Source organism: Phoca vitulina, unplaced genomic scaffold, assembly GCF_004348235.1.
Source record: "Phoca vitulina isolate PV1807 unplaced genomic scaffold, GSC_HSeal_1.0 scaffold26, whole genome shotgun sequence".
Lineage (NCBI taxonomy): Eukaryota > Metazoa > Chordata > Mammalia > Carnivora > Phocidae > Phoca > Phoca vitulina.
In genome coordinates, this window is record NW_022589729.1 from 11,148,961 (window position 1) to 11,164,923 (window position 15,963).

Consider the following 15,963-nt stretch of genomic DNA (forward strand, 5'->3'; position numbering starts at 1 on the left):
ATGTACCAAGAAGAAAGGAGTCTGTTTATTAAAAAACTCTTTTTCACCAAGAGGCAGTTAAAATTTATCATTTAAGATCCAGACCACTACTAAGAGAGAGAATGGGGGGCTAAAAACTATGAAACATTGACAAAAGGACCAAAACAGACAAGGCCGGGGAGGAGCAGTGCCAAGGGATGGGGGTACCTCCTCTCCTGAGGTCAGGAGCAGTGGCAGGGTGGAAACCCAGAGCACCCTCAGTCCCTGGCATGGCCCAGTGCATAAGCTTCTCTAAGAGGGACCGTAGTCAGAGGAAGAGCCCTCAGTAGTCTGTGTTCATCACACAGGTTGTTGTGCATTCTGCTCAGTCCAACTCCCCATTGCTGAGGCTGTCCTCTATGGCCACTCTCTGGGAATGAAGTTTCCTTTATGCAAATTTTTAAACCCATAAAACTTTAGAAAAACAGATGGCCAGGCAATGGACCATCATTCATCAACCATTTCTATAGAACATAAAATTCTATGACTTAATATTTCCAATCTTCCTAAGCTGTGTTTAAATCCTGGTATCCCACTATATTAAAAATGTTACTTGGGGGGCGCCTGGGTGGCTCGGTCGTTGAGCGTCTGCCTTCGGCTCAGGTCATGATCCCAGGGTCCTGGGATCGAGCCCCGCATCGGGCTCCCTGCTCAGCGGGAAGTCTGCTTCTCCCTCTCCCACTCCCCCTGCTTGTGTTCCCTCTCTCGCTGTGTTCTCTCTGTCAAATAAATAAAAATCTTTAAAAAAAAAAAAAAATAAAATAAAATAAAAACGTTACTTGGGGCAAGCTATTCCAAGCTATTTAAGTTTTCTGTCACATAAATAGCTTATAGAAGAGCCCCATAAGGCTTTTGTGAGAATTAAATTAGATAATTCATGTACAGTTCCTTACACTGACAAATAACAAAAAAAATAAATAATGCTAACTACTATTACTTATATTTAGGTCATTATTTTTATTATGCCTTTACTGTTACTTGTGTTTTATCTCTGTATTCAGAAAAAAATAGTACTTTATATTAACTTAAAAATGCCTCAGAATCAGGATGCCTGAGTGGCTCAGTCGATTAAGCGTCTGACTCTTGGTCTCAAGCTCATGTCTTAATCTCAGGGTCATGAGTTTAAGCCCCATGTTGAAAAAAACCCTTACTTAAAAAAAAAAAAGCCTCTGAATCTATTTGGCGTGGGGATGGGGTGAGGATGGAACTATGGCTGGGAAAGACTTTCAGACCTGTCTGCCCTTGAAAAACATGATATTTAAATCCATATCTAAAATGGGAGATTTTGTTTAATGTCACAAAAACACCATTTTTATTTTTCTATATTAACTCCTGTTGGTCTACTGTAAGTGAAACTTTAGAAACTTGGGATTTATCTATAAATTATAGGATGTTAGGTTCTCCTCTTTAACTTAGAATGACTATATTAACATGATTAATATTGTAATGCCTTAGGCAAACATCATCATTCTCTTCTTTTCCATTCACTCTAAAATTTATTGATCTACAGTGACCAAAAACTGACTGCACATTATCATTCTCTTTGTAATATTTTCCACTAGGATGGAAACCGTATTATAAACTTTTCAAACCCTTACCAAATGTAAATGTGTAATTAATTCCATAAAACATAACAATGTGTTTTACAACCAGAGGACAACTCTTACACTGAATAAAAATCCTTAGGGCAATATAGAATAGTTCACACAATCAAGAAATACCTCAGTCAAAACATATGTAAATTAGCTTGTAAATAGACTCACACAAATAAACACTTCTTTTACTTAGTAGACAACTTAATTTACGTCTATACTTCTATGTCAAAATCATATCCTATTACAAATATGAGTTGCACATAATCCAGTAAGTTTGTCCTGAGAGTTTTGAGATATTCTACTCAAATATATATTTTATATGTATAAAAGTATATACATACTTTAGTGTATGTACTTTAGTGAAACATTAATTATGTTTTTATAGCATCAATATGGTTCAGTCATTTATACAATCTCTCAGTATATGTATTTGATATGATATACGCATTTTACCCATATTATATATTATTCACATCTAGTAGATATATTTATAGGTAAATAATAAATATATAATATATAACATCATTACATATAATATTCACCTTATACATTATATAATGTACATATCTCATTAGATACATAAATTAATACACCTATCTAATAGATAGATTGATGTCTATCATATATATAAATATATAGAGAGAGACAAAGACAGAGACAAAGAGAGAGAGAATTTAATACTGTTTAAAGAAAGTTCAAATAAACTGTATTTCCACACATACAGCATTGGAGAGATGGTTATAATCTAACACAGACTTTTTAAAATTTATGCTTTTTATACATTAATCATTTAAGCTAAAATTCATTTCTTTGGAGTAATATTAATTACTACTATTGCTTTAAGAAATAGTCGGAGAATCATTGTAAGAACTTGAAGAGGTATCAATAATTTCTTCAAAAAAAAAAAAAGAAGGAAATAAAACATTTTATGGGCAAGAATCAATACTGCTTCCCAGATCTAGATTATTTCCATGCTCTATAAACTCTGAGCATACCATAATAGAGAAGATTAATAGAAAGTTTTTAATTAGTCTACTTTTCATAAAGCATCATAAACAAATAGTATACAGTAAACTCTGAATCAGCATTTATGAAATAATGGGCAGAAAAAAGTTAACGTTATTAATATATAAAATAGAATCTTATTAACAACTTAAACAATTAAGGATAACTATATGAGGTTTAGATTGAATTTAGAAAAGAATATGCCCAGAGGGACATCATATAAAAGTTATAATCAGAGATAAATTATCTGAAAAAATAAAATTACAGCTTGACATCTTATTTGTATTATCATATAAACATTTAAAATTAAATATCCAAATAATAGTATGAAGAAATAGCCACCTTACATTCCTAGTTCTAAACTGTTGCATGTTTTTTGGACAATTGTTTTTCAAAAGTCTTCAAGACTAATCTGATACTGTAATTCTATTTCTTAGAATATATTTCAAAGGCATAATTTAATAGAAATGTTGAAATGTACATATGAGGATGATATTGCACTATGAATTGTATATATATAAATGTATAATATCTAAAGATCTAATAATGACATGATATTAATCACAGTGATAATAACAGCTAACATTTATTGTATACTTGTTATAGACTAAGCAATAAATATTTTCTCATTTAAGCATAGTAGCCCCATGTTATACAGTTATTTTAAGATTTATTTTATTTTATTTTATTTATTTGAGAGAGACTAAGAGAGAGCACAAGCAAGGTGAGGGGCAGAGGGAGATGCAGACTCCCCGCTGAGCAGGGAGCTTCATGCGGGGCTCAATCCCAGAACTCCAGGATCATGAGGATCATGATCTGAGCCGAAGGCAGATGCTTAACTGACTGAGCCGCCCAGGCACCCCATTACACAATTATTTTAAATAAGAATCTGAGAGGGGTACCTGGGTGGATCAGTTGGTTGAGTGTCTGACTCTTGATTTGGGGTCAGGTCATGATCTCAGGGTAGTGGGCTCGAGCCCTGCATCGGGCTCCATGTTCAGCAGGGAGTCTGCTTCTCTCCTTCTCCCTTTCCTTCTGCCTCTCCTCCTGTTCACACTCTCTCCCTCTCCTTCATTCTCTCTGTCTCTTTCAAATAAATAAATAAATCTTTAAATAAGAATCTGAGAATCAGAAAGCTAAAATAATTTGCTATAGAATGTTTAATAGAAAAGCCATGAGTATATAATTTAAACCCAGATTTCTTTATCTCTCATTAACCATTTTTATTTCATCACAATAAAATATTAATTAATACATTGATTAGATACTTTCTAATAATTTTATGTGATACCAAACAATACAACCTTTAAGGCAAAGATAATAATTTGAGAAAATTCTGATAGCTAATTATTTTTATAAACTTACAAAAAATCTTAAATTGAATATATTGCATAACTTTCTATATATAATCTTTTTAAAAAATTTATGACAACATTATAATGCATACATGTCCTGTGTGTGTGTGTGTGTGTGTGTGTGTGTGTGGAGAGAGAGATAATGAGAAAGAGAGTTTTCGGTGAATTAAAATCAGCACATCTCTCTGCCTTTTGTGGAACTTACATTCTTATGGGGCAAATAGACATTTATAGAAACTAATATATTTAGGACATTCATTTTTACAGTCAGTTAAGTGACTTACTTGTATAAGTGATAGAAATAAAACAATGGAAAAAGAGTGTGGCCTAGGGAGTTGACATTTTATGCAGAGCAGTCAGTAAAGACCTTTGGGATAAGAGTTGCTCAGGATGATAATGGTGGTCTGGGTGAAAATGGTAGTCAGAAAAGGCCTTTGTGATAAAGGGTGATTTGTAAATTTGAAGAAGTAAAATAATGCCATAAGATTATCTGGGAAAGATCATCCGAGGAAGAAGAAATAACAAGTTCAGAGGCCCTGTGATTGAAGTCTGATTGATATGTTCAAACACTGGCAAGAAGCTATAGCGCCTGGAGGGTAGGGAATGGAAGAACAAAACAGAAGCTCTACATGGGGTTGGGTCATGAGGGCTTTGTGGGTCATTTGTGTGAATGTAAAATTTACTTTGAAATAAGATGCCTTTGATGGATCTTGAACAAAAGTGTCATGTTCTGATATATATATATGTGTATATATATATATATATATATATATTCTTGGTTCTCAACATTTAAATCAATCATGATATTAATAATTAGTTTATACCAAAAACTGATATTCATGCCAAAGTATTTTATAAAATAAAATTACATACACTTCGAAAGTAGAATTAATTACACTAATTTCACAGATGAACTCAGATTTGTGAGTAAACAGAATAAATTTTATCTCTTTAATTAGTTTTTCCCGCTTTTCAACTTATGTGTATTTGGTTGTAAATTCCCCTTAGCATTATACATATACTACTAATACTCATGAATACAGCTTCAGACTATAAATATGAAATGCCTTATATCTAGAATTATTATGATTCAAACATGAAGAAACATGGATTGTGACATGAGAAACAAAGTCTTTTTTTAAGTTTTACTTTTTAGCTTAAACAGTGAATTGCTCATTTAGTGTTCTCTTTTTCAGTCTGGATTTTTTTCACTGTTGTTGTGGGTCATTAATGAATATATTTTCTTCATTTTTTTTTATCTTTCCTTAATAAGGTTTAAGTTTTGGGGCGCCTGGGTGGCTCAGTCGGTTAAGCATCTGACTCTTGGTTTCGGCTCAGGTCATGATCTCAAGGTCATGGTATAGAGCCCCACACTGGGCTCCACACCCAGCGGGGAGGCTGCTGGAGATTCTCTCTTCCTTTTCATCTCCCTCTACCCCTCTCCCCACTTGTACTCTCTCTCTCAAATAAAATGAATAAATCTTAAAAAAAAAAACTTTAAAAGATAAGGTTTAAGTTTTAAATTAAGACTTTCTTAGAGAAGTTTCAGTTTTAGAGAAAAATTGAGTGGTAAGTACAGAGAGTTCTCATGTACCCCCTCCCCCCACACATAATTTCTATTAATGGTGTCTTGCATTAGTATAATATACTTATACTTATTACAGTTGATAAGCCAATATTGATACATTGTTTTAACCAAAGTCTATAGGTTACATCAGGGTACACTGTTTTCCTTGTATGTTCTGTGGGTTTTGACAAATACATAATGGCATGTATCTAGTATTTCAGTACCATACAAAATAATTTCACTGCTTAAAACATCTCTTTTGCCCCATCTCTTCATCCTTCTCTTTTTTCTGTCTCTTCTCTGTTCCCACATTCACTGATCATTTTACTGTCTCCATAATTTTGCCTTTTCAAGAATATCATAGAGTGAGAATCATATAGCGTAAGTTTTATCTAGTTGGTTTCTTTCACTTAGCAGTATGCACTGAGGTTTCCTCCATTTCTTTTCATGGCTTAATAGCTCTCATTTCTTTTTTTATCACTGAGTAATATCTCATTGTATGGATTTACCATGGTTTGTTTATCCATTCACCTATTGAAGGGCATAGTGGCTGCTTGCAAGTTTTGGCAGTTTTGAATAAAGCTTCTAAAAATATCCATGTGCAGGGTTTTGTGTATACATAAGTTTTCAGATCCCATACCAGGGAATGCAATTGCTTTATCATTTGGTAAGAATATATTTGGTTTTAGTGGCTCAGTCAGTTAAGCGTCTGTCTGCTTTCAGCTAAGGTCATGGTCCCAGGGTCTTGGGATTGAGCCCTGCATGGGTGTCTCTGCTCAGTGGGGAGCTTGCTTTTCCCTCTCCTCCCTGCTCCTGCTCTCTCTTGCTATCTCTGTTGCTATATCTGTCTCTCTCTCCCTCTCTCAAATAATAAATAAATAAATAAATATTTTAAAAAAATACATTTGGTTTTGAAGAAACAACCAAACTATCTTCCATATTGGTTGTACCATTTGTATTACCACCAGAAGTTAATGAGAGTTCCTGTTGCTCCACATCATCTTCACTGACTTGTTGTCAGTATTTTAAATTAAATTAGCCATTCTAGCAGATGAATAGTGGTCTCTCATTGTTGTTTTAACATATCCAATGGCATATTATTCACCATATTTTTAAAAGCTTATTTCAGTGATTTAGAACTCCACCAGAATATCCCTATTCATTTAAGTGGGGAGAGGAGTATCAAGAAATAAGGAAATAATTAGTGTAAGGTGATGTTATAGATTTCTAATATAGCATAATATCTAAGACTTTATAATATATGATATAACCTAAATAATGATAAATTCTATAAAGAAAATATGTCCGGGATAAAGAAAAAAGTGCAAATAGATCTGTGGTTGACTCTGTAGTTCAAAAGACAGGGACCATGATAGTGGTACGGGCTAGGCTATTACCTGTAGAGTTGACAAATAATGTTTATAATTTGAAAGATTAGCTTAGTATATGGTATGAGGAAGAGATAAATCAAGAACTAATCTCAGGCTTTTGGCCAGAGCAAGTGGATATGTAGTGTTGCTGTTTACTGAGATGGGAAAGATGATATAAGGAATAGGGAAAAGCTGAAAGCAAGATTTTTTTTTTTTTTTTTTGCAATATGTTAAGGTTTTGTAAAGACTAAAAATTCAGTATAAAGTCACAAAAAGTACTCATAAGTGAAATCATTATATCTCTTTTTTTTTTTCATACAATCCTCCACTATTACTAGACTAACAAGACTAGAACACAGTTTTACTGTAGAAATTCAAATTATTTAACTACTTAGGAAGAACAGAGGGACCAAGGAATTTAAAACTGTTTCCTTGTCTACTTATTCACATCCCTTGCCAAGAGTGGTTTAATATCCAGATGCTTGAAAAGAGAAAAAAGAAAATGAAAAAATCCTCCAGTATATCTGACACCTGAAGATGCAGCAACACATTTTCATCTTTGCATTTCAAACTATTCTCTTGTAAAGCCTCATTCACACTGTTTAAACATAGATATCTCTTCAGTTAAAACTTTTGCTGTACTGTATATAGCATAGTTATATATTTTCTGCCCACATTTAATTCCACTCTGTCTCTAATATACATTTTAACAAGATTATGCTGACAGTTGTTGCTGGAGAATACATTGGAGTTCCAAGAGTGAATGCATAGACTCGCACTTGAGACTACTGGAGTGGTTGAGAGGGAAATATCAGAAAATAGTGCCATTTAATGATGACACTGCAGAGGTGGAGAGTTTCAAAACAGTTAGTGATCATTTGGGTGTGGGTGGTAAAGACAGAAAGAAATAAAGGACGACTCCGGATTTTTGACCTCAAGAAACTGTATAGATGGGAGAAAGCTTTATAGACCATTAAATTTAAAGAATCTCTACAAATGGAATTTATCACTCATTTGCATTTCACATTTCAAAGGACACACTGAATGGGCATTTGAAGAGAGAACAACAAATATCTTGAATCTTGATGGGCTTTAAAAATATTTCTATGGATTATTTCTTTTTATTTTCATTTATTTCTATAAATGTCTATTGCAAATAGAAATGAACATGTTTCATAGCTGTTTATATTATTTATTTGTTCATACCTTTTGTATTTCTTGTCTTAAGAAAAATTTCTTTATTGAGAGATTTTAATAATATCATATGCATTTTCTTTTACCATTTTAATAGATTTTATTTTTACTTTTAACTCAGCTTACATTCATTTTATATGTGTCAAAGGATAATAAGCAATTTTGTCTTCAAAATGATTGTCATTTATGTGAGAACTCTTAATTAATGATATAGATTTTAATGGATCACTGTCTTATAAATATTGGGACATCTGTAAGTTGTATCTGATATCCAGCTGGTTTTCTGGTGATGAGACCCCATGGGTCTTAGAGATAGTTGAAGTGGTCATGTATATATTCAAATGCACTCATTTCAGGAGCAGGCATTTCTAATACATGTGCTAGTACACTGTTACAGATTAGTAATTTTTTTTTTTAAGATTTTTTTATTTATTTTTTGACAGAGAGACAGCGAGAGAGGGAACACAAGCAGGGGGAGTGGGAGAGGGAGAAGCAGGCTTCCCGCTGAGCATGGAGCCCGATGTGGGGCTTGATCCCAGGACCCTTGGATCATGACCTGAGCCGAAGGCAGACGCTTAACGGCTGAGCCACCCAGGTGGCCCTAGTAATGTTTTTAATAAATGTAACATTAGGAGGGGGGAAAAGATGGCAGAGAGTGGGGGACCCTATTCCAACTGGTCCCCAGAATTGAGCTGGATATCTACCAGACCACTCTGAACACCCACAAAATCAGCCTGAGATGTAAGAAGATCAATTTGGATCTCTACAAACAGAATATTGCAAGCGGTTGGTTTCAAGGTGCAGAACCGGGGAGCTGTGATTCTGCAGGCAGATTATCGGAGGAAAATCGGAAGGAGGAGGGAACCAGCCATCGGGATCCTACACTGCCGGTGAGCGATAGCCTCCCACGCTGGGGACCGGGCACAGACTCGCAGAACGGTAGCAGCAGGGAAAGGACTTTAGGGCAGCCCCCCAGACGGAAACCCAGAGCAGTGGAGCCATGAGTGCGAACTGGGGGCGGCTGGTGGTTTTAGAAGCACAAAGGGCAAAGACATGCCCCGACCGGGAGGTGAGGACTGGGAGTGATGCTGAGAGGCGCACAACCCAGGAAGCTGCAGTTTATAGCAGCACAGACAGAAGCAGAGATAGTGTGGCCTGGAGAGCTCGCTGAAGAACAGACTACGATCTCTCTGCTCTGAGGCAGAGGGTTGGAAACGGTCTCTTCTGCTCTGACTCTTGGGGAAGAGATGCAAAAAGCCACCAGGGAAAGCCGCCGGAGAACAAAAGCCCCCCAAAACCGGTTTTCACTGAAACCATCCTCCTCCAAAGGGGGCAGGAAAACTCTGCCCAAACAGATTGCCTGAGTAACAGCACAGCAGGCCCCTCCCCCAGAAGACAGGCTGGGAAAGCAAGAGGCCAGCAACCCTAAGGTCCCTAGAAAACAGGTACATCTTGCTTGGGTTCTGGTCAATAATTTGGACTCTATACATTCCCTCAACCACCCCTCAACAGAATGACTAGGAGGAGGAACCCCCAAAATATGAAAGACTCAGAGACTAAGACTTAGCCACAGATTTACAAATGGATTCAGATATAACCAAGATGTCAGAGATAGAATTCAGGCTACCAATTGTGGGAAGACAATAGCTAGAATGGAGAAATCAAATAATGGCAACATAGAGTCTCTAAGGGCAGAAATGAAAGCTGAAATGGCAGAACTTAAAAATGCTATCAATGAGATCCATCCAATCTAATCTAGATAATATAACAGTAGGGTAAATGAGGCAGAAGAACAAATTAGTGACCTAGAAGACCAATTAATAGATAAAAAGAGAAAAGAGGAGGCCAGGGAAAAACAACTCAGCATCCATGAAAATAGAATCAGAGAAATAAGTGACACCATGAAACGTTCCAATATCAGAATTATTGGAATCCCTGAGGGGGTGGAGAGAGAACTAGAAGATATATTTGAGCAAATCGTAGCTGAGAACTTCCCTAATCTGGGGAATGAAACAAACATTTCTGTTCTAGAGGCAGAGAGGACCCCTCCCAAGATCAAGGAAAACAGGCCAACACCCCAGCATGTAAGAATAAAACTCGCAAATCTTAGAACCAAGGAAACCATCTTAAGGGCAGTTAGGGGGAAGAGATTCCTTACATACAGAGGGAGGAACATCAGAATAACGTCAGACCTATCCACAGAGACCTGGCAAGCCAGAAAGGCCTGGCAAGACATATTCAGGGTGCTAAACGAGAAGAACATGCAGCCAAGTATACTTTATCCGGCAAGGCTGTCATTTAGAATGGATGGAGAGATGCAGAGCATCCAAGACCAGCAGAAACTGAAAGAATATGTGACCACTAAGCCAGCCCCTCAAGAAATATTAAGGGGGGTTCTATAAAAGGAGAAAGACCCCAAGAATGATACAGAAAAGAAATTTACAGAGACAATCTATAAAAACAAGGTCTTCACAGGCAACATGATGACAATTAATTCATATCTTTCAATAATCACTCTCAACGTGAATGGCCTAAACGCTCCCATAAAACGGCACAGGATTGCAGATTGGATAAGAAGACAGGACCTATCCATATGCTGTCTATAAGAGACTCATTTTGAACCTAAAGATACATCCAGACTAAAAGTGAAGGAATGGAGATCCATCTTCCATGCCAGCGGACCTCAAAAGAAAGCTGGGGTAGCAATTCTTATATCAGAGAAATTAGATTTTAAACTAAAGACTGTAGTTAGAAACACAGAAAGACACTATATCATTCTTAAAGGGTCTATCCAACAAGAAGATCTAACAATTGTAAATATCTACGCCCCCAACATGGGAGCAGCCATCTATATAAACCAACTGTTAACCAAAATAAAGAGGCATATTGATAATAATATGTTAATTGTAGGAGACCTCAATACTCCACTCTCAGCAATGGACAGATCATCTAAGCAGAAAATCAACAAGGAAACAAGAGCTTTGAATGACACACTGGACCAGATGGACCTCATAGATATATACAGAACATTCCACCCTAAAACAACAGAATACGCATTCTTCTCAAGCACACATGGAACTTTCTCCAGAATAGACCTCATACTGGGTCACAGGTCAGGTCTCAACTGATACCAAAAGACTGAGATTATACCCTACATAGTCTCAGACCATAATGCTTTAAAACTGGAACTCAATCACAAGAAAAAATTTGAATAAATTCAAATACTTGGAAGCTAAAGACCACTCTGCTCAAGAATGTTTGGGTCAACCAGGAAATCAAAGAAGAACTTAAACAATTCGTGGAAACCAATGAGAATGAAAACACATTGGTCCAAAACCTACGGGATACTGCACAGGCGGTCCTAAGGGGGAAATACATAGCCATCCAAGCCTCACTCAAAAAAAATGGAAAAATCCCGAATTCACCAACTAACTCTACACCTTAAAGAACTAGAGAAAAAGCAACAAACGATGCCTAAGCCACGCATTAGAAGAGAAATAATTAAGATTAGAACAGAGATCAATGAATTAGAAACCAGAAACACAGTAGATCAGATCAATGAAGCTAGAAGCTGGTTCTTTGAAAGAATTAATAAGATCAATAAACCACTGGCCAGACTTATCCAAAAGAAAAGAGAAAGGACCCAAATTAATAAAATTATGAATGAAAGGGGAGAGATCACAACTAACACCAAGGAAATAGAAACAATTATTATCAACAGCTATATGCCGATAAGCTGACCAATCTGGATGAAATGGATGACTTCCTGGAAACCTATAAGCTGCCAAGACTGAAACAGGAAGAAATTGACAACCTGAATAGGCCAATAAGCAGTAACGAGATTGAAGCAGTGATCAAAAACCTCCCAAAAAACAAGAGTCCAGGGCCTGATGGATTCCCTGGGGAATTCTACCAAACATTCAAAGAAGAAATAATACCAATTCTGCTGAAGCTGTTTCAAAAAAATAGAAACAGAAGGAAATATTCCAGACTCATTCTATGAGGCCAGCATTACCTTAATCCCCAAACCAGGCAAAGACCCCATCAAAAAGGAGAATTTCAGACTGTTAATCCTGATGAATATGGATTCCAAAATCCTCAACAAAATCCTAGCTAATAAGATCCAGCAATACATTAAAAGGATCATCCACCACGACCAAGTGGGATTTATTCCTGGGATGCAAGGGTGGTTAGGTGATAGAACCAAAATAAATCAATCAATGTGATAGAACACATTAATAAGAGGAGACGGAAATCAATCAATGTGATAGAACACATTAATAAGAGGAGACAGAAGAACCATATAGTCCTCTCAATTGATGCAGAAAAAGCATTTGACAAAATACAGCATCCTTTCCAGATTAAAACTCTTCAGAGTATAGGGATAGAGGGAACATTCCTCAAATTCATAAAATCCATCTATGAAAAACCCACAGCGAATATCATCCTCAATGGGGAAAAGCTGAGAGCCTTTCCCTTAAGATCAGGAACATGTTAAGGATTCCCACTCTCGCCACTATCATTCAACATTCTACTAGAAGTCCTAGCAACAGCAATCAGACAACAAAAAGAAATAAAACGTATTCAAATCGGCAAAGAAGAAGTCAAACTCTCTCTCTTCGCAGATGACATGATACTTTATGTGGAAAACCCAAAAGACTCCACCCCCAAATTACTAGAACTCACACAGCAATTCAGTAATGTGGCAGGATACAAAATCAATGCACAGAAATCAGTTGCTTTCTTATACACTAACAATGCAACTGTAGAAAGAGAAATGAGAGAAACAATTCCATTTACAATAGCACCAAAAACCATAAGATACCTCGGAATAAACCTAACCAAAGAGGTAAAGGATCTATACTCTAGGAACTATAGAACACTCATGAAAGAAATTGAAGACACAAAAAGATGGAAAAACATTCCACGCTCATGGATCAGAAGAATAAACATTGTGTTAAAATGTCTATGCTACCCAGAGCAATCTATACCTTCAATGCCATCCCGATCAAAATTCCAATGACATTTTTCGAAGTCCTGGAACAAACAATCCTAAAATTTGTATGGAATCAGAAAAGACCCCGAATTGCCAAGGAAATGTTAAAAAAGAAAAAAATAAAGCTGGGGGCATCCCGTTGCCCGATTTCAAGCCATATTACAAAGCTGTGGTCACCAAGGCAGCATGGTACTGGCACAAAAACAGACATATAGACCAATGGAACAGAATAGAGAGCCCAGATATGGACCCTCAACTCTATGGTCAAATAATCTTTGACGAAGCAGGAAAAAATATGCAATGGAAAAAAGACAGTCTCTTCAATAAATGGTGCTGGGAAAATTGGGCAGCCACATGCAGAAGAATGAAACTCGACCATTCTCTAACACCATACACAAAGATAAACTCATAATGGATGAAAGACCTCGATGTGAGACAGGAATCCATCAAAATCCTAGAGGAGAACATAGGCAGTAACCTCTTCGACTTCGACCACAGCAACTTCTTTCAAGATACATCTCCAAAGGCTAGTGAAACAAAAGCAAAAATGAACTGGGACTTCATCAAGATAAAAAGCTTCTGCACAGCAAAGGAAACAGTCAACAAAACAAAGAGGCAACCCACAGAATGGGAGAAGATATTTGCAAATGACACTACAGATAAAGGGCTGATATACAAGATCTATAAAGAACTTCTCAAACTCAACACCCAAAAAATAAATAATCAAGTCAAAAAATGGGTAGAAGACATGAACAGACACTTCTCCAAAGAAGACATACAAATGGCTAACAGACACATGAAAAAAGTGTACATCATCATTAGCCATCAGGGAAATTCAAATCAAAACCACACTGAGAAGCCACCTTACACCAGTTAGAATGGCAAAAATTGAGAAGGCAAGAAACAATAAATGTTGGAGAGGTTGTGGAGAAAGGGGAACTCTCTTACACTGTTGGTGGGAATGCAAGTTGGTACAACCACTTTGGAAAAAGTGTGGAGGTGCCTCAGAAAATTAAAAATAGAGCTACCCTATGACCCAGCAATTGCACTCCTGGGTATTTACCCCAAAGACACAGGTGTAGTAAAAAAAAGGGCCATATGCACCCCAAAGTTCATAGCAGCAATGTCCGCAATAGCCAAACTGTGGAAAGAGCCGAGATGCCCTTCAACAGATGAATGGATAAAGAAGATGTGGTCCATATATACAATGGAATATTACTCAGCCATCAGAAGGGATGAATACCCAACTTTTACATCCACATGGATGGGACTGGAGGAGATTATGCTAAGTGAAATAAGTCAAGCAGAGAAAGTCAATTATCATATGGTTTCACTTATTTGTGGAACATAAGGAATAGAATGGAGGACATTAGGAGACGGAAGGGAAAAATGGGCAGGGGAATTGGAGGGAGAGATGAACCATGAGAGACTATGGACTCTGAGAAACAAACTGAGGGTTTTAGAGGGGGGGGGGATGGTGGTGGGTTAGCCCAGTGATGGGTATTAAGGAGGGCACATATTGCATGGAATACTGGGTGTTATACAAAAACAATGAATCGTGGATCACTACATCAAAAACTAATGATGTATTGAATGGTAACTAACATAATAAAATAAAATGAAAAAATAAACAAACAAATAAATAAATAAAATAAATGTAACATTAAATATTTACTGAAACATATACAGCATAGATATATGTTGGAAAAATTGCAAGAATGAATTAGTGATATATATCATATTTCTTTAATTTTCTATTGTTTGATTAATAGAAAAAATGACATAGAATATTATTTTGTTTTTTATCATTCTACATATAATCCCTAACCACATGCCATTTTCTGAATGAATATTCCTTTATTGAATTTTGTTAAGAGAATTCTATATTTAAAGCATATTTTTAATATATATTATAATATATATAAACACATATATATTAATATATATGCAAATTGTAGAGCATTCCAACTAAACATGTGGGATAAATATATCCCACAGTATGCATGACATTTCAATTTTGTATATCATCCTGTTGTATTATTAGTAATAATATAGTCACTTTTTTCAAATGTTTAGTTTCTCTTGGACAGTTTCAAATGACCCATATTCTTTCCTCCTTCCTGAAAAAAGCAGCCAGGAAAAGAGAGAAGCATAATGCTCAATTTATTTAGATTCCTTCTGAGTATTCCCAGTAAGCTTCACTATAGCAAACAGGCCTACATTCTCCTTCTGAGATCTGGCCCTGCCTAAATATCTATTCAGGACTGGATCCCTCCACATGTTTACTTTGTTTATTTATGCATTTGTATATTTATTTACCTTGGTATTCTTGAAGTCATTTCACTTAAGTGGTTGTCCAATGCAAGTATACACATGGTGATCTTTGCTTCCTTATTTGGAGAATATCGATGGAACAGTTTTGCTGTATGTGGACAAAACTCCCCCTCAAAGGTATAACTATGAAATGTTTATAAATCACTATTAAAACCTACCCAAGGCCTTTTTATATTCTGTGCAACAAATGCACAAACTTTATAGGTAAAACTTTTTTATAGCAGCAACATTTACAGTGGTGAAAGATTGGCAACAACTTCTTTGGAGTCTTGTGACTTAATTTTCCCATAATTGTGGCTTTATTGTTACCTTGTAAATTACTAAGACATAATGTGTAGTTCAACACATTTCGATTTTGTTTTTTTCCCCATAAGAAATAAACTTAAGAGCTTTATTTTCCATCAATTGCATTAAATATAATTAGTCTTAAATAATATAATTACAAAGCTTTCTTTTCAATCAGACCTTTATAAACTTGTACCAAAAAGTGCTTGTGATTCTGTGTACGATATCTAAAGTGTCATTATGA